Source organism: Panthera pardus, unplaced genomic scaffold (assembly GCF_024362965.1).
Source record: "Panthera pardus isolate Hobbes unplaced genomic scaffold, ASM2436296v1 HiC_scaffold_11, whole genome shotgun sequence".
NCBI lineage: Eukaryota > Metazoa > Chordata > Mammalia > Carnivora > Felidae > Panthera > Panthera pardus.
The window spans coordinates 65,850,470-65,877,124 of NW_026526666.1; the positions used below are offsets into that span (position 1 = coordinate 65,850,470).

Consider the following 26,655-nt stretch of genomic DNA (forward strand, 5'->3'; position numbering starts at 1 on the left):
GAGAAATGGAAATGATTTTTCTGATAGGAGACAAGATTATAGGCAGTGTTTTTTCTCTCTCTCTCTTTCCCTTTATTCTTGGTATTAATGTTTCAAAGTGGTTTGTGCTATGAAAAAAAAACAAACCTTTAAAAGCTATTTTCCTGAGGCAGGTGAAAGCATGGATAGAATATTATGCTTGCCAAACTTATTCCTGATAAATGAGGCTATGTATTCCAGGGTGGGAAGGAATAGTCCTTGGAGCTTTCAGAGAGGAAATTAAGCACAGAGGAGGAGAATGATTGCTTAGTGTTTGAACAGTAAGTCACATGATACATTAGAATCAAGGGATATGGAGATAAGGGAACAGAAACTAGCTTCTCTGGTCTGTGTCCACAGGCTTTATTCTGAATTTAACAATGGAATACCAATAATCAGGCAAGGCCAGAACATAGAATTTCACATCTTGTATATGTCACAAAGGTGCTCAAGCCAGGAAACAAGTGGCAACTAAAATTCAGACCTTACTCTACTTTCTGAGTCACTGAAACCTGGTGTAGGGCTATATCTGCCCAGAAGGGGTAGCTTTTTCTAATTTTCACAAAGGCATCATAGAGGATAGTTAGTGGAATGGACCACTGACTTAGTGTGCTGGAGTCTGATGCCAAGTAAAATAACGTCTTAGTTGTACCACATCAATCTCTACTCCAGCAAGTACTGGGGCCAGGCTCAATGGGTAGTTTTCAAATAACCATGTGAAAAGACATGATTAATATTTCTCACATATAGTCGTACCAGACTTGTATACTTGCTGAAAGACAAGTTTATATGCTGGATGTAAATATAGAACACTAAATGACCTATTTTCTTCTAATCCTCCTGCCATGATTTAATGAAGAAATGGGGGTGGGAGGGTTGCATATGGGAACACAGAAAGAAAAGCTTTGGAGTCCCAACTCTTGGACTCATCAAGTAGAAAAATATTGAGTTGAAGTCTCCAATAACTTTCTCCTTATATCTCTCTAATTGCCTTAGGAAAAGACATTTAATAGTTTCTTAGTGGTTTGTGTTTCTCACATCCTCTGTAGCAACCATGTGAATTCAATGAATTCAAACATACTGCGCTCTTTCACCCTGCCTCCCCTTGGCCTATGCATAGAAAGTCTTTCATTGTTTCCTCAACAAATTCTCTTCAGCTTTTAAAACTCACTCTAAGATCATTTCACTGGGAAGCCCTCCTGATACACTATCTTCCCCACTGCAGATATTTCCTCCCTCTTCTGTGTTCCCCCAGCATTTGGCACACTTCTCTATTAGCATATAGCATGATCTGTAAACATATCTGCTGACTTTGTTAAACTGTGGGCTAACTCAGAATAGAGTTTATATATTTTTAATGTTTATATCTAGTCCTAGCATCTAATAGGATGCCTAGTGGAATGGGGTAGTCCAGAAATGTTTGTTGAATCATGAATGAATGAATGCTATAATGACACATGCATGCATCTGATGCAGGAGATATGGGTTCAACTCTTGGCTTCACTGTTAACTTTCTTTATGTGGCAGATTAAATAGGGCCACAAATGCTTTGATGCTTTCCTTATTAAGAAATGGTGTCTATGTCCTTTCCACCTAAATCTGAGTAGAGACTCTGTTAGTGCTTTAATAAAATATGGCAACAATGACACTGCCAATTTCCAAGACTTGGGCTTAAAAAAATGGAAGCATTCATTTCCTATCCCTTAGAACATTGCCTTTTGAAGCCATTGGATGATAGGTAAGATGTTTGGCAACCTTCCGGAGAGACCTCGTGGACGGGCTTTGAGACTACGTGCAGAGAGAAGGGCCTGACTGAGCCCAGCTTCTATGTGAGATGGGGTTAGCCAAATCCAGCCTTACCAATGTTTCAGTCATGTGAGTGAAGCTATCTAGGATCCTGCAGACCAGTCAAATTGCCAGCTGAACACCATAAACTGAGCTCATTTCAGTCCATGTGAAGCAGAAGAATCAATCGGTCGTCCAAGCATATGCCAAATATTACCCTACAAAATTAAGATATATAAAATATATATATATAAATATATATATAATATATATATATACATATATTATATATATATACCCTACAAAATTAAGATATTTTTTTAAAAAAAGCTAAGTTTGGGGATAGTTTGTTAGGCAATGACTGATAACCAGAACATAAGTTGATACCTAGAAATGGGGCACTTCTGTGACACAAAACCCAAGACATTTGACATTGACTTTGAGACTAGGCAATGATTGATGACTTGAAGGGCCTTGAGGAGTCTATTAATGAAATTGGTAATGGCCTGGAGAAGCCAGTCTGAAGACTTACAGAATAGTCAAGAAACTGTTATTGGAAGCTGGAGGAAGGTTGGCAACATGGTCACTTATGGTAACATTAGAAAACAGAAAGGTACCTAATGAACTTGAGGATCTGTGTGGGGACTTTCCAGGCAGAAAGTATAAAGTATCAACTTGCTTTTTGTAGCTGTCTATGATAAAATAAGAGAAGAGACCGGTAAACTAAAGAAGGCCCAGGATAGCATTTCTAGCCAGCACAAGGATCTCAAAGGAATAAATGGCCTCTTGGTAAAAGTCAAATCCAAGGTGTTGCCAGTAAAATAAGGTTACAGGGTAAAAACAAATCAAGGGTACAACTATAAAATCTTTGGTTGAGACCTCAGAGAGATTTAAGGCTGTGTCTCATAGATCTTTTATAAGTTATTCCTAAGGGGAAAATTCTTTCTAAGAATCTTAATGCTGTGCTTCATTGACCATCAATGTTGAACAATAGGTTTTCTAAGAGTCTTAAGGGTGTCATTCTACAGCAGCTTCACAGGGGACCTAGGGTCAAGAAAGGTTCTCTGAAAGAGATTTGTGGGTTTGTTTTTTGGATAATGGAGTAGAGTATAATATGATACAAAGGAAACTCCCCAAATTGTAAAAGGATTATATTAGCTTGGCCTGAAACTGTCAGAGACAATACAAGATTAAAAGAGGTCTTTGGACTCCCATTCTGCTTTGGGGAGAGAGTAGGCTGAGGACACTCCTCAGCTACAAAAATGGGCTGTTTATTATGGAAAAAAGGGGGATAATTCAGAGGGCAGTCCCAAAAATCATAGAGACTCTCATTCCCAGGGAGCAAAGATAGGCCTTAATTAAGGAACTAGCAACACGTGCCTAGCTAGATTTCAGAATTTCTATGCACCAGTGACTGCAATGTGCTTCCATTCCCCCAACCTACCACCACTACAGCCGTCTTTTGAACTGAAGTGCCATTGCAGTTATTTTATACCTTTTGCCATTGTAGTTGGGTGTGTAAGGGAAGATAATTTTCCTCTTTAGTTCAGAGATCTTCAGTTGAAAGGAATAATGCTCAAGAAGCTACAGCTTAGAAACTACATCTGAGGCACCTCATCTACATCTGGAACTCATTCAGATGATGAGATCATGGACCTTATTCCTGAGTCTGATGCTGTAATTGGTTCTTCTGGTGGGGTAGATTCTTTGAGGAAGTGAGTGAATTTTACATGTAGGAAGAAGAATGTAAAATAATTTATGGTCCGTGGGCAGATGGTCACAGATTAAAGATGGCTGTAAATTCTTTGATCCTTTACCATTGTCAAGTGGTGTATCTCCTCCTCTAGAGTCAGGGTGAGCTCTATCATTGTTTTGAGCAATAGAATATTGTAGAAGTGGGAGTGCCTGGGTGGTTCAGTTGGTTGAGCATCTGACTTCAGCTCAGGTCATCATCTTCCAGTTGGTGGGTTTGAGCCCCACCTTGGGCTCTGTGCTGACAGCCTGGAGCCTGGAACCTGCTTTGGATTCTGTGTCTCCCTCTCTCTCTCTGCCCCTCCCCTGCTCACGTTCTCTCTCTCTCTCTCTCAAAAATAAATAAACATTATAAAAATTTAAAAAATATATATTGTAGAAGTGACACTGTGCTAGCTTCCAAGCTCAAGTCTTAAATGATGGTAACTTTCCACTTCCTGTCTCTAGGGAACATTGTCTCTTTGAGCCGTAAGCCACCATGTACCCTGCTGGAAAGATCACACTGAGACCCTCAGTAGGGTGAAGGGGACCCAAATGAAACCAACTTTCTAGCCATTCCCACCAAGCCTCAAGGCATGTAAATGAAGCCAAATGAATATCTTTGAGTGATCTCAGTTGACTCTATGTGGAGTAGGAGAAGCAACTAACTTAGTCATGACTGGATTCCTGACTCAAAAATTGTGAGAAATAATAAAATGGTTGTTGACCCAAGCCACCTAACTTTGGGATAGTTTGTTACCCAACAGTAGATAACTGAGATCTCCATGACTTTGGGTCAAGTCTTTTCTCTCTAGAACTATTTCTTCAGCTTGGGCAGTGTCAGGCTAGGTTAGGTGAGCTCAAAGGGCCTTGACAGTTCTGATTTTCAGTTCTATTCCAAATGGCTTTTAGACACTTGTTGAATAATCAGTGGAATATAGACGATATATAACTAGGTACTCAATAAGTATTTAAATGAGTTTTGAAGGATGAAAAAGAACTGCTCATGTAGAAGTGAAGGGAAGGACACTTCAGACAGAATGAACAGCATGTGCAAAAACTCAAAAACCTGAACAGTTTAGGAAATTGCAAGAATTTCAGAATTGTTGAAGTTTCAAGTACAAGGGAGAATGGGGGAGATGAAACTGGAAAGATGAACAGGGCTGGATGCTAAAGAGACTTACTGGCCTGGACAAATGCCTGTAGGCTTTATCTGCAGACCCTGGAACACCTTGAAAGGAAAATTATCACTGAATCCTTTGTAAGATAAATGAGATTATCTACCTTTTCATACATATGGAAACCAAGGTTTTGTTACCTGCCCAAGATCACATAATTAGTGGGTGGCTGATCCAGGATTGGAATCCATGTCTAATAGCTCTGAAACTACATTTTCAAAGGCTTCAGAAGTGAAGGGCAGAAGACATGAATAGACACTTTTCCAAAGAAGACATCCAGATGGCTAACATACACATGAAAAGATGCTCAACATCACTCATCATCAGAGAAATACAAATCAAAACCACAGTGAGATACTACCTCACACCTGTCAGAAAGGCTAAAATTAACAACACAAGAAACAACAGGTGTTGGCAAGGATGTGGAGAAAGGGGAACCCTCTTGCACTGTTGTTGGTGGAAATGCAAACTGGTGCAGCCACTCTGGAAAACAGTGTAGAGGTTCCTCAAAAAGTTAAAAACAGAACTACCCTATTATCCAGCAATTGCACTACTAGGTATTTACCAAAAGGATACAAAAATAGATCCAAAGGGGTACATGAACCCTGATGTTTATAGCAACATTATCAAAAATAGCCAAGCTATGCAGAGTCCAAATGTCCATCAACTGATGAATGGATGAAGAAGATATGTATATGTGTGTGTGTATATATATATATATATATATATATATATATCCCACATCTTCTTACTCTAACTCCATCCATGTCCTTGCAAATGGCAAGATTTCATTCTTTTTGATGGCGGATTAATATTCCATTATATATATTATTCCGCCATCAAAAAGAATGAAGTCTTGCCATTTACAAGGACATGGATGGAGCTAGAGTGCATTATGCTAAGCAAAATAAGTCAGTCAGAGAAAGATAAATACCATATGATTTCACTCATATGTGGAATTTAAGAAACAAAACAGATGAACCTATGGTGGGGGGGAAGAGAGAGGGAAACAAACCACAAGAGACTCTTAATGATAAAGAACAAACTGAGGGTTGATGAAGAGAAGTGGGGAGGCAGATGGGTGATGAGTATTCAGGAGGGCACTTCTTATGCTGAGCATTGGGTGTTGTATGTAAGTGACGAATCACTGAATTCTATTCCTGTAACCAATATTGCACTGTATGTTAACTGACTAGAATTTAAATAAAAAATTGAAAAGAAAAAAAAAACAATAAAATCAAAGACTTCAGAAGTGAATATAATTTTTATTTATTTATTTATTTATTTATTTATTATTATTTATTTATTTTAAATCAACAGAGATTTATTCTCTTACAGTTCTGGAGGCTATAACTTTATTTAAAAGACCATTTTGAACATATTCTTTGTTGTATGAAGTATGAGAGCAATGTGAATTGTTTATGATTAATTTTCCTTGGGGAAATGAGTAAAGCCTCCCAGAAAAGAGGACATCTTATTTATTTATTTATTTATTCATTCTTTTATTGTTATTTTAAAGCATAGGTAACATTCATTGAGCTCAAACTACATGCCTGGCATTGTTCTAAGTGTTATTTATGCCTCACAACAGCCCTGTGAAGTAGGTACTGTTATTTTCTACTATTATTTCTTTTATTTAATGTTTATTTATTAATTTTTGAGGGAGAGAGAGAAAGAGGGAGCGCGCGCATGTACAAGTGGGGGAGGGGCAGAGAGAAAGGGAGATAGGAAACCGAAGCAGGTTCCAGGCTCTGAGCTGTCAGCACAGAGCCTGACAAAGGGTTTGAACTCACGAACTGCGAGATCGTGACCTGAGCTGAAGCTGGACACTGCGAGATCGTGACCTGAGCTGAAGCTGGACACTGGACGCTTAACCGACTGAGCCACCCTGGATCCCGTACTAATATTTCTAAAGTAAGGAGAGTTTAGGTGACTTGCTCAAGTCACACATTTCGTAAGCCTGGATTGGATCTTGGTGGACCAGAATCATGCTTTTTAATCATCAGCAGGAAAATTTAAACTGGGTCTTAAGATAGAGAGATTTGTGGGCCAAAGAGCATTTAAGAGGGAAAAACAACGTAAATAGTTGATGCAAATGTTTGATGGCAAGAAAGTTCCCTGTGTCCTAAGAATAACATTTCAGGGAAGCTGAAATTTAGAGAAAGAACATTTGTGTGTGTGTGTGTGTGTGTGTAGTAGTAGTAGTAGTAGTAGGAAGTGGAGGGAGGATGAGAAAAGAATGGTAGGTGAAGGTGCTGGCAATATACTTTGGGACCGGGTAATGGAAGGCCTGGAATGCTACACAAAGCACTTGATCCTCTGGGCTATGAGGAGGCTTTGAAGTTGTTTTCCTTTTCCTTCTTTCTTTTAATCAAATGAATGCCACAATTAGTTCTGTATGATTAGAAACAATAATCTGGTTGCAAGAGGAAATGGATTGAATGGAGGATATGGGAAGCATAGAGAAAGTAGTCAGGGCTTCTTTGTAATGTCTGACAGGGAGGCCTGAGCTAGGACAGTGGTGGTGGGGATAGGGGAAAGGGAAACAAACAGTGAGTGGGCTAGTGCTTGTTTTCATAGCTAATAGCTAGTTTCTACTGGGCATGATTTTGAAAGTTGATTAAATGTGACCTGTTTTTTGCTTGGAGAGGCTTGGATAAAAAGCTTATTTTCATAATTTAGAAAATCAGAAACTCTGCCTACAGTTCAGTGGTCCTCCACATAGGGCAGGTAAATCAAACACACTGAGGCCATTAAAGAACACACATATAAAAAGAGTTTGAATACTTTAGTCTTTTCTTGGCCTTTGCATTATTTCTACCTCAAAGACAGGACCCCAGAGGCATTTAAACAGGCACATTTCTGAGATTTTAAAATGTCCACAGAAGGCCACAAAACTTGACCCGACCCAAATAAAACTGAACAAAGGCTGAGGCAAATCCTGCATTCTGCACATCCTGCCTTAACAAACCTGACAAAGAAAACTTGCTGACACCTCCAACTCTTTTTACATCAATTCCATTTGCCTGGAAAACCCTCCCTTCCACCACCCTGTTCTGTGATGCAGCTCAGACCCACCTCTCCTAAGGCAAAGCCAGAAAAGCACTCCTTCCTCCTCCTCTAGCACACTCCAGATTTCTCTATTACAGTACTTGTCATCTGTTTAACAACTATTTGATTACTTATCTTTCTCTCTCACCTGTACTGTGAGCTATTTAAGAGTACAGATTTAATTTTGCTCATTTATTTATCTCCAGGGTCAGGCAAGATGCCTAACACATAAATGTTTGCTAAGTAACGCAGTCAGCACATAAACACATGATAAAATCTTCAGTTAAAGGAATTCAAATGCAGATGAAATACCGTCAAAAATATTTTAAAACTTAAAAAGTCATCAAAATAATACATTCACATTGTTTATAAAGTCAAAAAATACTATCAGACTTCTGATGGAAAACTGTAATCTCCACCTCCTCCCATCCTTAACCTCAACCCCCCTAACCAAACTCTCTTAGCTATTTCTTCTGGTATTTCCCTCCATTAAAAGATAATATGCTTATAATGACTCTTTTTGCTTTATCAACTTTAAACATCATCTTTTGAATTCCTATTGTGGAAACAGGGTTCAGCCCTCTGCCATCACTCCAGGCCTATATTGTCCTCTCCCAAATGTAGTTAAAATATAATTTTTTACTAAACCAAAATTCATTCTTTGAATCATTATAAGTATTGTTCACTGTAAGCTAAGCACTGGATTATACTTATATTTCTTTTCTTGTGTACTTTTCTTACTGGAGATATTAATAATTTTATCTTTTCCTTTGTTTTGTTCTCTATACCACTATTTTCTACATTATCAAATATATCAGATAATTTATCCATTTCATTTATTTTTCTGAAGATATAAGTCCTGGAACTTATTCCATTCTCGTGTTCCAATCTTCAAATATGCTAAACAACTGTAATCCTCACATTCTCCTTTATTATCATCTTGGGGAACTCTCTTTGCCTCTCCCCTGCATTATATGTACTTTATTTGTTTTGTTTTGTTTTTTGTTTTACCAATTCCATGTTTCTCTCTCTTTTTCTCCCTCATTCTGGTGGCACATATACCATCAATAGCTTCTTGAATATATGTATATGTATGTATATATATATATGTATGTATATATATATATATATATATATATATATATATATATAGACTTGGAAAGTCTTTTTATGCCTTAATTTTACCTTTCCACTTGACTGGCAGTTCTCTAGGTATAGAATCCTAGCTTGGAAATAATTTTTACACAGAACTTTTTAAAAATAAGTGTTTATTCATTTTTGACAGAGAGAGTGTGAGCAGGGGAAGGGCGGAGAGGGAAGGAGACAGAGGATCTGAAGAGGGCTCTGAGCTGACAGCAGCAAGCCCTATGCGTGGCTTGAACTTACAAAACATAGATCATGACCTAACCTGAAGTCAGACACTCAGCCAGACACTGGCTGAGCCACCCAGGTGCCCCTTGACACAGAAATTTTAAGGCATTGCTACTTTCTTTTCTAGTGTCTATTTTTTGTTGTTGAGACATTTAATATTCTTTCAGTTCTCTCTCTATACTTTGTATTATACCATTATATTCCCCTGGAATTTTAAGCATATTTTCTTTATCTCCTAGTGTCCAGAAATTTCTTAAGGATTTACCTTGACACATCTTTAAAAATTTATTTGGCACAGACTTTAGTACATCTTTCAAACTGAAAATATGTGTCTTCTATTCTAGAAATTTTTTCTCATGTTCTTCCTTTAATAATTTATTTATCTTTGTCTCTTTGCTTTCTCTTTTTGAAACTTATATTGTTTGGATTTGGGATCTGCTGAATTGATCTTCCAGTTTTCTTATCTCTTCATTTGTTTAACTCTTTGACTTTTTGTTCCATTTTAATTTCCAATTCTTCTATTGATTTTTTAAGTTTTCCACTTTCATGTTTTTAATTTTTATGAGTTCTTATTCTCTTTTTATTCTTTAAAAAAAATTTTTTTTAATGTCTATTTGTTTTTGAGAGAGAGAGAGAGAGAGAGAGAGAGAATACAAAGCAGGCTCCAGGCTCTGAGCTGTCAGCATAGAGCCCAATGCGGGGCTTGAACTCACAATCCCTGAGATCATGACCTGAGCAGAAGTTGGATGCCCAACTAACTGAGACACGCAGGCCCCCTGCTTTCTTTCTTTCTTTCTTTCTTTCTTTTAAAGAAAGCATCCTCCTCTTGTGTCATGAATGCAATAACTATTCTTACTCTCTAAGTACATTGATGATCAATTAAAATTTTTCTTCTACTCCCTAGTTTGTCTGTTTTCTTTGAGTTCCATTTTTCTATTTCTCTTGGCTTCTCCCATTTTGTCGTCTTTCTTCAAATATTTGGTGAAATTTTGCAGCTCTTCATATTTAGTGGTGAGGTACTAAAATGTCAATTGGAAGCTCTGTGTGAGTAATGGGATTGTCAACTGGTGGCTTCACTATAGATTAATAGGGGAGTTACCTGACCATTTTGCTGTGGACCTCAAAGTATCAATATTTGTAGTTCTTTTTTTTATTAAGCTGGTCAGTTTCTCCAGACTCTTCCCTTGGATAGCAGAGGCAGGTATTGCTGCCTGGCTATCCAAGTACTCTAAGCTAAGTAGGACAAAGGGACTAGAGGCCTCACCATTCAGTAAGTGGACATTCACTTAATTCCCCCATTTTCTGTTGTCCCTTCTCTCCCCATGCTAAGTGCCTAATTTCTCTGGGCCTTGGCTTCAGAGGTGCAAATTTTCCATAGATCAAATCTATGGATTTGATCTGCTGCCAGGATAGGGAGATCTAGCCTGATTAGATGAATTGGGGGAAGAACTCTGCAAGTCTAAGTTCTCTCTATATAGACATCATTCAGCCAATTTCTCATTCCTGCCTTCCACAATATTCCATGCCTCAAATTACTGAGCCTTTCTCAAATGGCAGTACAATGTAGTGGGTAAGGAAATAGACTTTGAACCTAGATGGTCTGGGCTTGAAATTTGGCTATGTGAACTTGGACAAGTTATTTGACCTCATGCTTCAGTTTCCTCATTTGTAAACTGGTGAAAATAATAGTACCTACCTCAAAGGATATTGTGAGGATTAAATGAGTTTATATATGTAAAATGCTTAGAACAATGCCTGATATCAACTAAGATATATAATAATACAATATTATTCTTATCCTTATTTGTTTCCATAGCTTCCCACTGGAATCTTCCCTCAGCATACACTTCAGCTTCCTCAACCCTATTCACTTTTTCCTCTTCTAAAAATGTGTCTACTGACAACTTCTCCTGCATTCTCTTTCCTCGTGAGTTGACAGCATTAAACAATCATTTGTTCTCATTTTACTGATGTTTTTGGAGAGGAGGAAAGATAAGCACATATGTAGATTATAATATATATTATATTATATTATATATAAAACATGTTATATATAATATATAACATATTATATATGTTATTATGCTAGAACTGGTTCAATTGACTAAAATAAAAACACTGAAATTATAACATCAATGTTGATAAGATTGTGGTGAAATAAGGAGCTCATGCATTGTTGTTATCAGTATGAATTAATATAGTTTTTTTAGAATATCGAAACCTACAATGAGTCATAAAAACACTTTAACCTTTAACCGGCTATCCTATGCAATTATTTACAGGGGGAAAAAATCAAGCAACAAAGAAATTATTCATTTTAATGAAAAGTTAGAGGCAATAAAAATTTCCAACAGTCTCAGGATGCTAAAGTTTAGTACATGCCTAACACATCCACTTGATAATATTATATAGTAATTATTTTCAAATATGACTTATGCTAAAATTTAAAAATTACCATATAACACTAAGTGCGAAGAAAAGGACACAAACATATGTCCACTGTGGGTGAGCAATATAAACTTTATGTTATAAAGGGAATATGCAAGAATAAAACCAGTTGTTTTAGAAAAGTAGAATTATGGAAGTTTTGTTTTTATTTTTAAAAAATTCCTTTTATGCTGTCATAAGAATGTTTTCATAATTGAAAAAAAACCTAAACCTCAAACCTAAAGCTGACAAAAATCATAGTGATTGTGTCTACCAGACCTCTTAGATGAAGATGAAAACTAAACCATTGGGCCAAACATCTGAAAGTTTCAGAACAGCCAGGTCTTTGATGTTGGGTAGACTAAACAACCAGATGTTTGACTGAAGTTTTCTGTTTTCATCTGAAAAGCTGACATCATGTAACTATGGCCTGAATGTATTACTGATGTCAGTCACCATAAAGTTCAATGAGTTGTTAACACAGTCCCACACAGTTCTCTTGGTCTTCCCCTTTTGGTACTCACAAATATCATCATTAGCTTGCTCTTTGTATTAGGTGTTTACTATTCCTCATTAAATCTAAAGAATAAAGGTTAACCTCCTTAACCTTTCCTAATGAGGCTGCAGCTGCTTCACCAGCCCCACATCTCATCATTTTCCTCCCTCACAAGGTTCATATTCTCTAGATGCTAGAATCACAGTCCCTGATTCTCAAGAAATTCATTGTGGTATTATTGTTGTTGTTGTTCTTGACTAGAGAATATTATTGTTATCATTCATTGAGCTATTATGAGCTAGAGTGATAGGGCTTAGTATACACTATTGAATTTCATCTTCACCATAACTTCTGTAGTCTTATTATTTCCATTTTATCCATAGTGAAAGAGAGGCTAGAGAGATTAAGTACCTTGTCCAAATTTACATAACCTGTAAGATACGGAGCCAGGACTCAGTCTTTTGAATTCCAAAGCCTAATGCTCTTAATCACAACACCATAGGGACATGCTACTAATAAATTTACTAAGATATTATGGTAGCTACATAGAAGTGTGGAGAGAATAAGGACTACAAAATGACAGAAAATAAATAGGCAGAAGTTTAGTCCAAGTACCATTTGTAAAGCGTCTATGATATTCTGGGCCCTATACCAAGTAGAAGCACACAGAAAAGTCGAATATCATCCTTTCCATGAAAGAGAAACCAGACTGATAAGGGTGTCAGGCACCTAAAATTAGGTGGAAAGTACAGGTGTTCCAGAAATGGAGCCCACAGGAGTGATGGTGTCATATATACCCAGGGCTTGGCTGGGGTACAGGGTTTCAGGGTTAAAGTTCCAGGAAAAGGAGAAAGGGAATAGAGAGACCCTAGACACTAAGTAACTTAGGAAGAGTGCCCAGGGAGATCATTGTCTCCCCACAGAAATATTTGAGGGATGAGGAAAGAGAAGAAACTTTTATCCATCTGAATCAAGAAAGCCCTGAGACACTTGACAGTCACAACTATTCAAGACAACAATGAAGATTCATTTATTTTACTAGTTCTTATTCTGTGCCTCTGTTGGGCACCCAAGGATTCAGATAGTCAGACACAGACTATCCTTGGCCATTGTGGTTGGCTCATTCATATTTGTGGAAACACAAATAAGTATGGAGAACCTACTATGTGTGACGCATTGTTCTAGGCACTGTGGATACAAGAGTAAACAAAAGAGACATGCCTTCATGGAACTTACATTCTGTTAGGGAGAGACAAACAAATAAATATGTAAAATATATAATATTTTAGATAGTGGTAAGAGCCCAGGAAGAAATATAAAGCAGGGAAGAGGGACAGGAAGTATCAATGAGATGGACAGGTCAGGAAAGGCCCATCTAGGAAGATGATTTTGAACAAATACCTTGCATTTTCACAAAAAGGAGAACATTCTAGGTACATAGAAGAGCAAGTGCAAAGGCTGTGAGGCTGGAGTGTTGCTTGATATGATCTAGGTACAGCAAAGAGGCCGATGTAACTGGGGCAGAGTAAAAATTATAAAAATTTTCACTTTTATTCTGAGAAAGATGAGTAGCCATTGGACAGTTTTTGAATCAAGAAGTGATATGATCTACTTTATTATTTCATATTTTCATTCTGGTTGCAGTGTTGATAATACACTGAAGGAGGATCAAAGTGGAGATAAGCTAGGAGGCTATTACAATAATCCAGGGGAGAGTGATGGTGGCTAGGATCAGGAAGATAGCAATAGAGGTAGTAAGTGGTCTGATTCTGGATATACTATATTTTAAAGGTATACTTGGTAAGTTTGATGATGGATCAAATTGAACTGTGAAAGAGTGGAGTCAAGGATGACACCAAGGTTTTACACTAAGGAAATTGAAAAATAGAATTGTAGTTTACTTTGATGAATAAGACTGAGTAAGAAGCAGGTTTTAAGGGAAAGATCTGGAGCTCAGTTCAGACATGCCAAGCTTTATATACATATTAAATATTCAGGTGGAGAAGGTGAATAAGCAATTGGATATATGGACCTGGAGTTCAGGGGAGAGGTCCAGGCTAGAGATAAAAATTTGGGATTCATCAACATGTAGATGTTATTTGAAGCCATATGAGGCAACGAAGGAAGTGAGTATACAGAAGAAAAAATCCAAGGACTGAGGTCTGGGCACTCCAACATTTAGAGGTCAGGACATGAGAAATTAGAAAAGGAGACTAGAAGGAATTATTAAAATTATAAAGAAAACCAGAAGAATGTAGTTTCATTCTAGGAATCAAATGAAGGAAATGTTTCTGGAGACATTTACAGTAAAGAGTAGCAGGAAATAAGAGTTGAAGTTGGAAGGGAATATGAAATCAGGAGAGGGTAATTTTTAAGATAGGAGAAATACTAGCATTTGTGTGTGTGCTTATAAGAAATGTTCTAGTTCAGTGTTTCTCAACTTTGGCACTACTGATATTTTTGGCAGAATAATGTTTTGTTGTGGAGGGCCATCCTTCGCATTGTAAGATGTTTAGAAACATCCCTGGTGTTCTATCGACTAAATGAATAGTAATGCCCCCACCCACCTCCCCAGTTGTGGTAGCCATAAGGGTCTCTAGACATGCTAAATGTTCCCTAGAAGGTAGAAGGAGGGGAGCGGGCAAAATCACCTATAATTGAGAACCACTGATTTAGTAGAAAAGAAGAATATGGTGATGCAGCATAGAGAGTGGGAGAATTGCTAGGGCAATATCTTTGAGTTAGTGAAAAGAGATGGGATCTACTGTCCAAGAAGAGGGATTGGTCTGCTAGTTTCATGGGCTGTGAATCTACATTAACAGAGAAAGCAAAGGGTATGGGCATGGATGCAGCTACGTGGCTAGATGTGTCGGTAGGTACCTAAGGAAGTTCTCTTCTAGTTGCTGAGAAATAGGAAGCAGAGTAAGCAGCCAAAGGCAAGCACATGAAAGGAGGTGCCGGAAGTTTTAAGAGATGGGAGATCTGATGGAGATCATCTAGGAGAATGGACTGGTTGGACTAGAATTCACCAGCTGGGCTACTGAAATGTATTGTGATTGCTGAGCAGCTTTTCTATCCAGTGGTAAAGACCCAATAAGAGTAGAATAAGACTAATTAACATTGCTGTTTGTTTTTCTCCAGTCATATGCAGGGGTCTTGGTGCACAGAATAAGCTCAGAGTTGGATGTGAGCAGGTTTGCATTCTCACCAAAGAGTATCATGAAACGAAGGGAGGCAATGGAGTTGAAAATAAACAAGGGAGTGATTATAATGATTGACCATGATATTTAAGTTGGGTAGGAAGTCAAGTGAGGACATGAAGGGGACAAGGGACAGTAAAAAGGTGGTAGCATCATCAGTGGAATATAAATCCCTGTGGGACTGAAGGATTGTTGGAGTACTAAAGACAGTGGGATGGAAATATGGGGGGGGGGGGGTGCAGGGTAAGGATAGGGTATAGAGTATGACTGTGGTAGTGAGCTTCAGGGTGGGGTGGGAAATGGAGTCAAAAAGACAGATGCACATAACCATAGAGATGCACAGAGCTGCAGAGTGTCAGAATCCAGGGGATGAAGAGTAACAAAACCTTATTGTAGTAACCAACATAAACAATTAGCAATTTCCACCCTCCCTTGGATGATTATCCTAAAACTCTGTGTGGTAATATTATTCCCCTTGCCACTGACCAATTTAGAGATGGCCAAAAAGATGAACGAAAGTCTTCAGGGGAGCTTCGGGAAAAGGTTTTCTTATTCCAAAGAATGGGATACTTCCTCTTCTTCCTCTGGATTATGTGATGCCTGAAACTTTTGTAGCCACCCTGTTAGCAGCCTGAGGATAAAGTTAACACTGATGATGGCAGAGAGATGGAAAGAGCGTGGGCTCTTGATGACACTGTTGAACCACTGTATCAACCAATCCTGGAGATTGCCTTACTCATAGAACAATATTCCTATTTTGAGAAATGATACATTATCTATTGTTTAAGTCCATTTGTGTTAGGTTTCTGTTACTCTTAATGAAAGCATCTGATAACACTATCCTTGAGGAGCCCCTTGCCTATGGGAAAGCCACCATGGAAACAGATTAACACATTTCAGTATGTCACATGCTGCCCTGGAGGAAAACCAGGGGGCTGTGAGATCCTTGTGTAGGTGCTTAACTAGACTGAGAGTCAGGGAAACCTTTCCAGGTAAGAGTATTCCTTTTTTTTTTTTTTAATTAAATTTTTTTTTAATGTTTATTTATTTTTGAGAGAGAAAGAGAGAGAGACCGAGTTGGGGAGGGACAGAGAAAGAGGGAGACACAACACAGACTCCAAAGCAGGCTCAGGCTCTGAACTGTCAGCACAGAGCCCAACACAGGGCTCAAACCCACAAACCATGAGATCCATGACCTGAGCCGAAGTCAGATGCTTAACTGACTGAGCCACCCAGACAACGTGGTAAGAGTATTCCTTAAAAGTCAATAAGCATTCGTTAGGCAAAAGGGGGGTCCTGGGGAGAGAGAGCTGAATATGTGATGGGACAATGGTAAAAGAAATTCAAAACTTTGTAGCTTTACAGCTAGCAAGAAATACTAACTCTTGATGTATGTTTGTCAATCAAAAAAGTTACATATGTCAGAGGTTCATTAGTTGCCTATCCAGCATTTACTTTCCCTCTGCCTTTCTAACCATTCCCATATTTTCCTTTTGGAGCTACTCCTTCTCTGTGTAATTGACTCTAAACCCAGCTCTAGAGGTGGCCTCTGACTGACAGAAACCAAGTAGAATCATCTTATGCCCCTTGACATGATGATTTGTTCTGGTAAATGAAGTGCAAATCAATCAAATTTGGCAGTCCTCTGACTACAGAAGATATTTCAGGGATAGTTTAGTCAAGTTTGGGACTTTTATTCACTGGTTTTAAGAAATGATGCTCTCTCCCACTGCATGTAAACAAACAAACAAAATAGCATATAGTCTTTCTAGCTGCTAATTTGTGTCCATAGGGGAAGCTAGTCCAAGGATTACAAGCTACATATATAGGAGGTCAGAAATGAGACTACTGAAGAGCAATTGAGGAGAAGCCCTGGTTGAACTGCACTGAAGTCTGCCCAATTACTTATTTTCAGTTATATTTGCCAATAAAACCTTTCATTAGTTAAGCCCATTTAAATTCGATTTTCTGTTACTTGAAACTGGATGGTCCCAATTTGAAACACATACACAGAGGATCAGTATGTTCATTAGTAACCTATATTATAGTTTATATTAGCTGGTATATGAGCAATTCACACCATAACATAATATTCTTTATCTTTACTTTCTTGGACTGATAGGTGACATACAGAATGTCTGGTTCCACACCAGACATCTGTCTGCTCTAAAGGCTTGGGGTGGGATACATAGATAAAACTCGAGAGAAGCAGACAGGGGACAATATTTTATCCTAAAGATAATGGAGATCCAGGAGAAGGGTTTAGGCAGGTTAAACAAACAAAAGGTAATAATTTCCATGGTTTTGAGGATAAGTCTTTTCAAAAAAGAAGTTTTTTTTCCCTGTCTTTTTCTTTCAGTAAAATTCTTATTTGCTTTGTAATCTACTGGTTTATTCAATAGCTATTTATTATGTGCCAGTCACACAGGAACTTAGGATATAGCAGTGAATAAAACAGGAAAAATTCTTGCCATCACAGAGCTTAGGTTCTTTTCAGGCCAAACAGTATCCTCTCCACAATGTCTGCCTGAATTCTCTCAATTGTATTTAATATATCCTTCTGCTTTATGGCGTGTTGTATGTACTACTGTAATTACACTTATGGTCTGCTTCAAGTTAGAGGTATTGCTTCAGATGTCAAATATCCCTCTCACTAGACCAAAGGGTTCTTGGAAGCAAGGTCTATGTTACTAGTTTGCCTCCCAAGCACAGACCTGGTTCAGAGCAAGTGCCAGTAGGTATTTGTTGAATGAGAGAATGACTCTGTCTATAGTCCTAAAAGGGCAAGCCCACATGGTGCAGCTCTCTCTGTAGCTTCTGCCAGGCATTCAATTGGAGTGGATGGGAGCCAACCTGACATGGATTTAGATGATCTGGTAATCATACAGAAATGACATTCCTAATGAGTGATTATTACTGATAAGTGATAATAAAGTTCATTTGTATGACTGTGGGTATGATAGGAAATGAAAGCCTGGATAATTCTATTATGAAATTCAAACAGCTGTCCAGCTTAATGAATGTAAATGGCTCTTTGATGAAGAAATGGAATATATCAATGAAAATGGTGACTGCAATTATAAAAATATTTTCTTTGGTTAAAACTTAAATGACTCAAAAACTGGGTCATATATGCACTTAAATACTTTATAAATCACTGTAACTTAGGGGCAAACACCTCTGATTTTCCTAGAAACAAAAAAGAATTACTGTAAAGATCAAAAGCATTTGTTTCTGCTTGATTTCAAATGGTTGCTGTTTTATTGCTACTCAGTCAACAGAGGGAGCCCACGTTACAAAACGTAATAAAATTTCCTTACTGGGCTTTGTACATTGGTAGAAAGCCAATAGAAGAAATAGAAAGAAATAGAAGAAGTAGAATAGAAGAGTTAAGGTATTGGACAAATTTGGTTTTAAATGATACTAAGAATCTGGAATCCCTCTTATGAAACTGAGTTTGGGGGATGATATTAAGTTAAGGGTATTTCAAAATAGCATACGCATAGTGGATATATAAATTTTTAAACACACTTTACATACTGCCAGAATGAGCCATGATCTTTAAAGTACACAGTTCTATCACTCTCCTGCTTAGAACCCTCCAGTGGTATCTTCATCACTTATGCAACAAATCCAATCTTATTGGGGTTGTATTAAAGGAGATAATCAATAGCGTAGTGCCTGGCACAGTGAATTGTCAGTAAATTCTTAGTATTATTTTTCACTATCATGTCTTTTATTACAGTGATCCTTCAGACTAGAATGCTTTCCAAACTACCCCCTTCCTACTACTCTCATCTGACTAACTCCTTTCTTGTACCAGAGGCTTCAGGATCCCAGAAGTCTTGTCTTTCACTGTCTGGGTGCTCTTCTGATATTTATCACACAATATTGTAGTGATATGTTCACAAAGGTGTCTCTCCAAGTTGATAGCAGAGGCCAGATCCCATAAATTGTTCTGTCTCTAATGCCTAGTAATCAGGTGACCAACCATCCAGCTTGGCCTGGCACTGTTCCAGTGTTAGCAAAAAAAGTTCCATGTCACCCTCCCACAGATCCTGACACATAATAATAATTCAATCAATAAATTTGTTTGCCTAGGAAAATGATCACTTTTGCTTCACGGGTTTAAATTTCTCCAACTATTAACTAAAAAGTTTAAACAAAATAATATCTAAGGCCCTTTTAAACTTGATATTTTAGAATTGGATGTCACATTTATGTCCTGCCTATATTCATATTTTATCTTATCTATACTAAAGGAATTTTAACTAAGTACTACCTGTTTGTGTTTTAATTGCTTTTTTATTTTTTATTTTTTATTTTTATTTTAGAGAGAGAGAGTGTGTGTGTGTGAGAGTGGGGGAAAGGGGCAGAGAGAGAGAGAGAGAGAGAGAGAGAATCTTAAGCAGGCTCCACACTCAGCGCGGAGCCTGTCACAGGTCTTGATCCCACAACCCTGGGATTATGACCTGAGTCCAAATTGAAAGTCCAATGGTGACCTGACTGAGCCACCTACCCTAATGGTTTTAATTTAAATGAATTTTTAAATTGAAATATAGTTGATACACAATGTTACATTCATTTCAGGTGAACAACTTAGTGGTTTGACAACTCTATTTGTTATGCTATGTTATCCACAAATGTAGCTACCTTCTGTCACCATACAATGCATTACAATACCATTGACTATATTCTGGACACTGTACCTTTCATCCCTGTGGCTTATTCATTCTATAACTAGAAGTCTATACTCCCCACTCCCCTTCACCCCTTAAATTTTTTTTAAAAGTACTACTGAAAATACTCATGATAAATCAAATGAAGAGTAAAATATAAATCTACTTGTACGGTATAATTCCAATTTTGTAAAATATGTATATTTTTATGTTTTATTGAAGAAAAGGGAATGGAATTATGAAAACATTTTTTATCAGTAAATTCTCCCATTTTATGAATTTCCAAAAATGTCTACAATTATTGTATGATTTTATACTTAGTAAACAATACCTATGAAACACCAATGTTTGTGCTGATGTGGTAGTGGGTATACTTTAAATAATTATTTTTCAGGATATTGTTACCTTTGCATGAAGTTGTTAATAAAAGCTAGCTAACTGATCACATGTTTCCTTTAACAGAGCTTCTCAACATTAATGTAGTTCTGGGCTGGGCCTGTGATTCTGCATTTCTAACAAACTTCCAGATGATGCCAGTGCTTCTGGTCTGTGGACCACATTTTAGGTAGTGGGCTTTAGTGTACATGAATTCTAATCCACATTTGACTATCAGTTACAATTTTTTAAAACAATATTGTGCCTTTGGTAGTGTTTCCCAAAATGACACATTAGGGAAATACAGGAAACTTCTCATAATTCACCCTTCTGAGTGCTGAGGGGGATTGATACCTTGGGAAAATTGTAAACTCTTAAAAATGTAATGGTTGGGAGTTCCTGCCTCAGAGTTAGTTGTCTTTTGTAAACAAGAAGTCAAACACAACAATATATGTTAGACCAACCAAAATACTAGACGCCTATGTTGACATATGCTACATAACTCAAAATAAGGTGCTTTCTCCTCTATGCCCCTCACAGAGTTCCTAGTACAGTTGTGTTCCATAAATAGAGTTTGGACAAAGGAATGAGTTTAATTATATAAATAATAGCTAGGATTTTAACACTTTCTGAAGGCGTAAAGCTCTGGTTCTCAAATTTCAGTGTGTGTAAGACATATCTGGGAAAGAAGCTGAAATGTAGATTCTTGGACTCTGCCCTCAGAAATTCTGATTCTGGGCAGTGGAATTAAAGAATCTGTTTTTTTAACAGGATCAGATGATTGTAATATAGGTATCTCTGGACTATATGTTGAGCAATACTAGTTTTAAATATAAGAAAAAAATTACCACCACTAACATGTAAGAAATACATTTTCCATCATGACCCAGTTTACATACACATTTAGATACATACATATCTGAAACAAACTTTCATAAAATAATACTAACCCTTACTATGTGTCCCACCCATGTGTCATATCATAGCCTGATATTTTCTATTTTATTCAATTTCATTACAAAAAAATTGCCCACAACCAACCAACCATATTGATTTCACATCATTTACCTCATTTAATCTTCCCATCAGTGCTGCAAGGTAAGCACTCTTAACTGAATCTTTCTTACTTGGAAACAACCTTGGGGAAGATTAATGTGCCCAATGTTACACACTGAATAAATGGCAGAGGTGGAATTCAAACTCAGAATGCCTGGCCATAAATGGCTCTGGCCTGCCCTCACCTTCATACAAACATCCTGAAAAAGCCCAGCAACCCCCCAGTTTTGGAGTTGATTCAGACAGCCTCTGGTTTCCCCAGTTGAATTCTATCAACTTTGGATACCAATTAGAAATTTCTAAGAAAAAAAAAAAAAGATTTTGACTCAACTTGGACCAGGTGTGAACTCTGATCCATTCTGCTATAGTCAAAAGGATGCCGAGAGTGGGGTCACCTAGTACAGTCATGGACACCTAATCCCTACAGCAAGAGTTGAAGCTGGGGGGATGGTGATTTCAAAGAAAGGGCAAAGGTCTTGGCAGTCACGTAGAAATACATTTACTATATCTGCATTTCTTCTCATTTGAGCAGGGGAATTTTTCATCTCCCTTTCCAGGTAAGTCCCCCCTGCAGCATTAGAACAGGAGAAACTAGAACAGTACAATCCAAGTCTTCTTCATTTCCCAACCCCTACAGAACTCCTGCCCTCCTCACCTTCCCAAATGCACAGCAGGGATAGTCCTGGAAGTTCTTACCTGAGGCAAAGGAGAATTACAAAATGAAAGGAGCACCTCCTTCAGTCTTTGTGATGGAGGACAGTGACTGACTTTCTGGAAATTCAACAGGAGCTGATTCTTCTCTGTGTTTGAGTGTCCCTTTCTTCTCAGGGTCACAGCAGCAGGTTTTTGCAGAAGATTCTGAAAACCTGACATTGTTTGTTACATAATTCAAACTTCCCATCGAAGACACTATTTTAACCTTCTGAAAAATAAAAAATTGCAAAATTTCTCTCAAAAGTTGTTGAATAAAGAAAAAAGGATTATTATCCTTCTTTAAAAATATTCAAAATATAAAATTAATGCTGCAGTTCTCTAACAAACGTTCCTTTCTTTTATTAATGTAGACACACACCTCTCATGAAGACCAGCTATGGAAGTTTCAATTATGCCAAAAAGCATAAGACTAAATAAATCAAAAGGTTAAAAAAACATATGGAATTTTTAAATAGCTAAATCCTTTTTGGACAAATCACAGTGCTTTCATCTACATCCTTTGTTTCCTTCCCACTGCTGAGGAAGATCGACAGTTTCCTTGGTTAAAAGAACAGTTTGAAGTGCTTTTTAAAGAATACTTTTAAGATTTTTTTCTGTTATTTTCAACATTCTTAAAAGTTTTAGAGTCTTCCTCTCTTTAATATGGCAAAATAAAGAACAATTTTGACCTGTCTTAAAAATAGACTTTAATAATGTTTACATCTAATTAGACTCTAAAATTTTATTAAAATGAAAATAATTCCCAAATCCTAACTCAACAAGTATTTTCCTTGTCTTCCTATTCCCTCCAAATTTTTATATGCTGTGTTTGTAGAAGGATAATCCTGAGGAATATAGAAAGTGTTGTACTTTTTCCCCTTGATAGCAACCTCAACAAAATAGTGCTTTCTTTTGAGAAGTATATTTGCCTGTGCACAATCATTATAAATATTATTTCTATGTCTCTTAGGTATTGCAATCATGTCTCATATTCTTTCATCTGGAAGCACTTTGGTGTGTATTATTTGATGTGTATTAATTGAGTATTATTTTAACAAACATTCATTTGTTCATTATTATTTATATTTACCTGAATGAAGACTTCATCTACATCCCACCAGAGTCATGCCAAGTCAACCCAATGAGCATCTAAAAAATAAATACATTTCCAGTTCCAGCCGACAAGCACTTTACATAATACTGCTTTTGCTTTAATAAATGAATACTGCAATTTCTCTTTAAAAAATAATGCCTTAGGAAATAAATATTTTACCAAAAACATATTAACACATTAAATGAAAACTCTTAGGAAAGAAGAAGTAAAGATACAATTGAATTGTATCTTAATGGTGGTTGGGGAGAGGGAATAATTGTATTTAAAGGAAGTTCTAAGCCAAAAATTGGATGTACTAAAAATTACCCTTTAAAATGCTAAAATTAGGAGGGGCCAAGATGGCAGAACAGCATGGAGGTTTTTTTGCATCTCTTGTCCCTGAAATACAGCCAGATCAACACTAAACCATCCTGCATACAAAAAAAAACAAAAAAAAAAAAACAAAAAAAAAAAACCTGATTTGAGGATTAACACAACAATCTGCACAACCTGAACCACAGAACTCAACAGGTACATGGTGCGGAGAGGTGAACTGGGGAAGACAGAAATTGCAAAAGGCGGGGAGCTGTTTTTGCTTGCAGAGAGAGGATGGAGATGGAGGTGGGGAGAGTACGGGAAAGCTTCCCCCCACCCGTGACACCTGAAAGCAGCTGATGAGAAAAGAAAGAGTATGCAAGGGACTGAACAAAAAAAGAGAAAGGAGAAAGGAGAGGATTTAAATTCCATTCCAGATATCGAGCTGTGGAGTTTCAGACTCTGAAGACTCTATAAATAGGGAGGGCACAGAGTCTGAAACTCTACAGCTCGATACCTGGCAGTCCTCTGGTGGGAAGGGCGAATTCCTAGGAATAGTTAGCAAGGTCCAAGGGGTCCTCAGGCCACATGGGGAGAGGCAGTTCCCTTGCTGGGAGGACATTTGGTAGAGGCTGTGTGGCCACCCACAGACAAAGGTTCCAGCAGACCCTGGAGAACAACCACATTCACTGGTGCTGGAACAAGGACATTAAGTGAGAAGCCTGGTGCCATATATGTGTTGTGACTTCCATAATCCCTGAAACGCTGTTGCTACACAATCAGGTGAACTTTTCCTGGAGCAGGCTGGCACCCAGCCGCAGTCTCTGGGGATGGCAACAGCACAGTCTCGCAAACGTTCCTGGGAGCAGGCAGGCACCTGTACATTGCTTGGTGAGACTCTCCCTCAGAGGGTTAGAATGGGTGAAAGCTGCAGTCCCTCAGAAGTGAGGAGTTGAAACACAGCCACATCTGAGATAAAACCCAGGAGGGAGGTGCTGCCTCACAACCTGATGGCTTGGTCACTGACAGTGTAAAAGCGAGGAGTGGACAAAAGCTGGAGACAAAGGATGGGTGTGCAATTGCTGATCAGGGAGAACAGAGTTCTCATACTATAGACAGGGTAGCTGGGTGACGCTATTTTCACCCCTCCCACACATGCGCACACACCCCTACAAGTGCCACAACAATCTACCCCAGTAAGCCAAGCAGCGCCATCTAGTGGGGAATAGAGCCATTACACTAAGCCCCGCCCAACTGGGCCCACCTCGATCTTCAGGGAGTCTCTGCATGCTTAGTTTATGGACTATAAAGTGCTTCACAGTTTGAGGGGGAACCGATGTAATTTCAATCGTACTTCAGCTGTTTGCTGGTCCAATTCTTTTTCTTTTTTCTTTTTCTTTTCTTTTCTTATTTTTGAATACAGAAAGAGAAAATTTTGTTATTATTTTTGATTTTTATTAAAAATATTTTTCTTTAGTTTTTTCCACTATATTTTTAAATTTTCTGTAAATTTTCAAAATTCTATTTTACCTCCATCATTTCATTTTATTCTATTTCATTGTATTCATTTTTTCAAATTTTCAAACATTTTCCTTTTTTCCCCTCTTTTCTCTCTTTTTTTTTCTTATCTTTCCTTTTTTTCTCTAATCTATCAAGCTCCTTTCAACAACCAGACCAAAACACAACTAGGATATAGCATCGTTTATTTGATTTGTGTCTGTGTGTTGTTTTCAATTTTTAAATTTTAATGTTTTTTACCTTATTAATTCCTTTTCTTCCTTCAAAATGGCAAAATGAAGGAATTCACCCCCAAAAAAGAACAGGAACAAATGACAGCCAGGGACTTAATCAACACAGATACAAGCAAGATGTCTGAAGCAGAATTTAGAATCACGATAATAAGAATACTAGCTAGGGTTGAAAATAGATTAGAATCACTTCTGCGGAGATAAAAGAAGTAAAGCTAGTCAGGATGAAATAAAAAATGCTATAACTCAGCTGCAATCTCGAATCGATGGCATGGTGACAAGAATGGATGAGGCAGAGCAGCAAATCAGCGATATAGAAGACAAACTTAGGTAAAAGGACACTAAGGTAAAAGAGCACGATTTAAGAATTAGAGAAATCAGTGACTCATTAAAAAGGAACAACATTACAATCATAGGGTTCCCAGAAGAGGAAGAGAGAGAACGAGGGGTAGAAGGGTTATGTGAGCAAATCATAGCAGAAAACTTGCCTGACCTGGGGAAAGACACAGACATCAAAATCCAGGAAGTACAGAGGACTCCCATTCGATTCAACAAAAACTGACCATTAACAAGACATATCATAGTCAAATTCACAAAATACTCAGGCAAGGAGAAAATCATGAAAGCAGCAAGGGAAAAAAAGTCCCTAACCTACAAGGGAAGACACTTCAGGTTTGCAGCAGACCTATCCACGGAAACTTGGCAGGCCAGAAAGGAGTGGCAGGATATATTCAATGTGCTGAATAAGAAAAATACTCAGTCAAGGATTCTTTATCCAGCAAGGCTGTCATTCAAAATAGAAGGAGAAAGAGAAAGTTTCCCAGAAAAACAAAAATTAAAGGAGTTCGTGACCACTAAGACATTTTAAGGGCCCTGTCTGAGTGGAGAGAAGACAAGAAAAAAAAAGAGACCAAAAGGAACAGGGACTAGAAAGACCAGAGAATACCACCAGAAACTCCAACTCTACAGGCAACATAATGGCAATAAAGTCATATCTTTCAGTATTCACTGTAAACATCAATGGACTAAATGCTCCAATCTAAAGACATAGGTTAACAGAATGGATAAGAAAACAAGACCCATCTATAGATGCTGTTTACAAGAGACCAATTTTAGACCTAAAGACACCTTCAGATTGGAAGTAAGGGGATGGAGAACCATCTATCATGCTAATGGTTGTCAAAAGAAAGCTGGAGTAGGCATACTTACATCAGACAATCTAGACTTTAAAATAAGGACTATAACAAGAGATGAAAAAAGGCATTATATCATAATTAAGGGGTCTATCCACCAAGAAGGCCTAACAGTTGTAAACATTTATGCTCCAAATATGGGAGAACCCAAATATATATTAGTTGGGAGAACCCAACTAATCACAAACATAAAGAAAGTCATTGATAATAATACCATAATAGTAGGGAACTTCAACACCCCACTTA

At 37.7% G+C, this 26,655-nt stretch overlaps 1 long non-coding RNA gene across 1 annotated transcript; it reads right to left on the bottom strand.

Annotated features, from left to right (window-relative positions):
* Window positions 1-229: 229 nt before the first annotated feature.
* Window positions 230-24,874, bottom strand: LOC109266640 (uncharacterized). The gene is made up of 4 exons (XR_002079798.2): window positions 24,733-24,874; window positions 23,151-23,209; window positions 22,064-22,289; window positions 230-2,021 (listed from the first exon to the last, which is right to left on the bottom strand). It is a non-coding gene; the product is annotated as an uncharacterized LOC109266640 (long non-coding RNA).
* Between the last annotated feature and the right edge of the window lie 1,781 nt (window positions 24,875-26,655).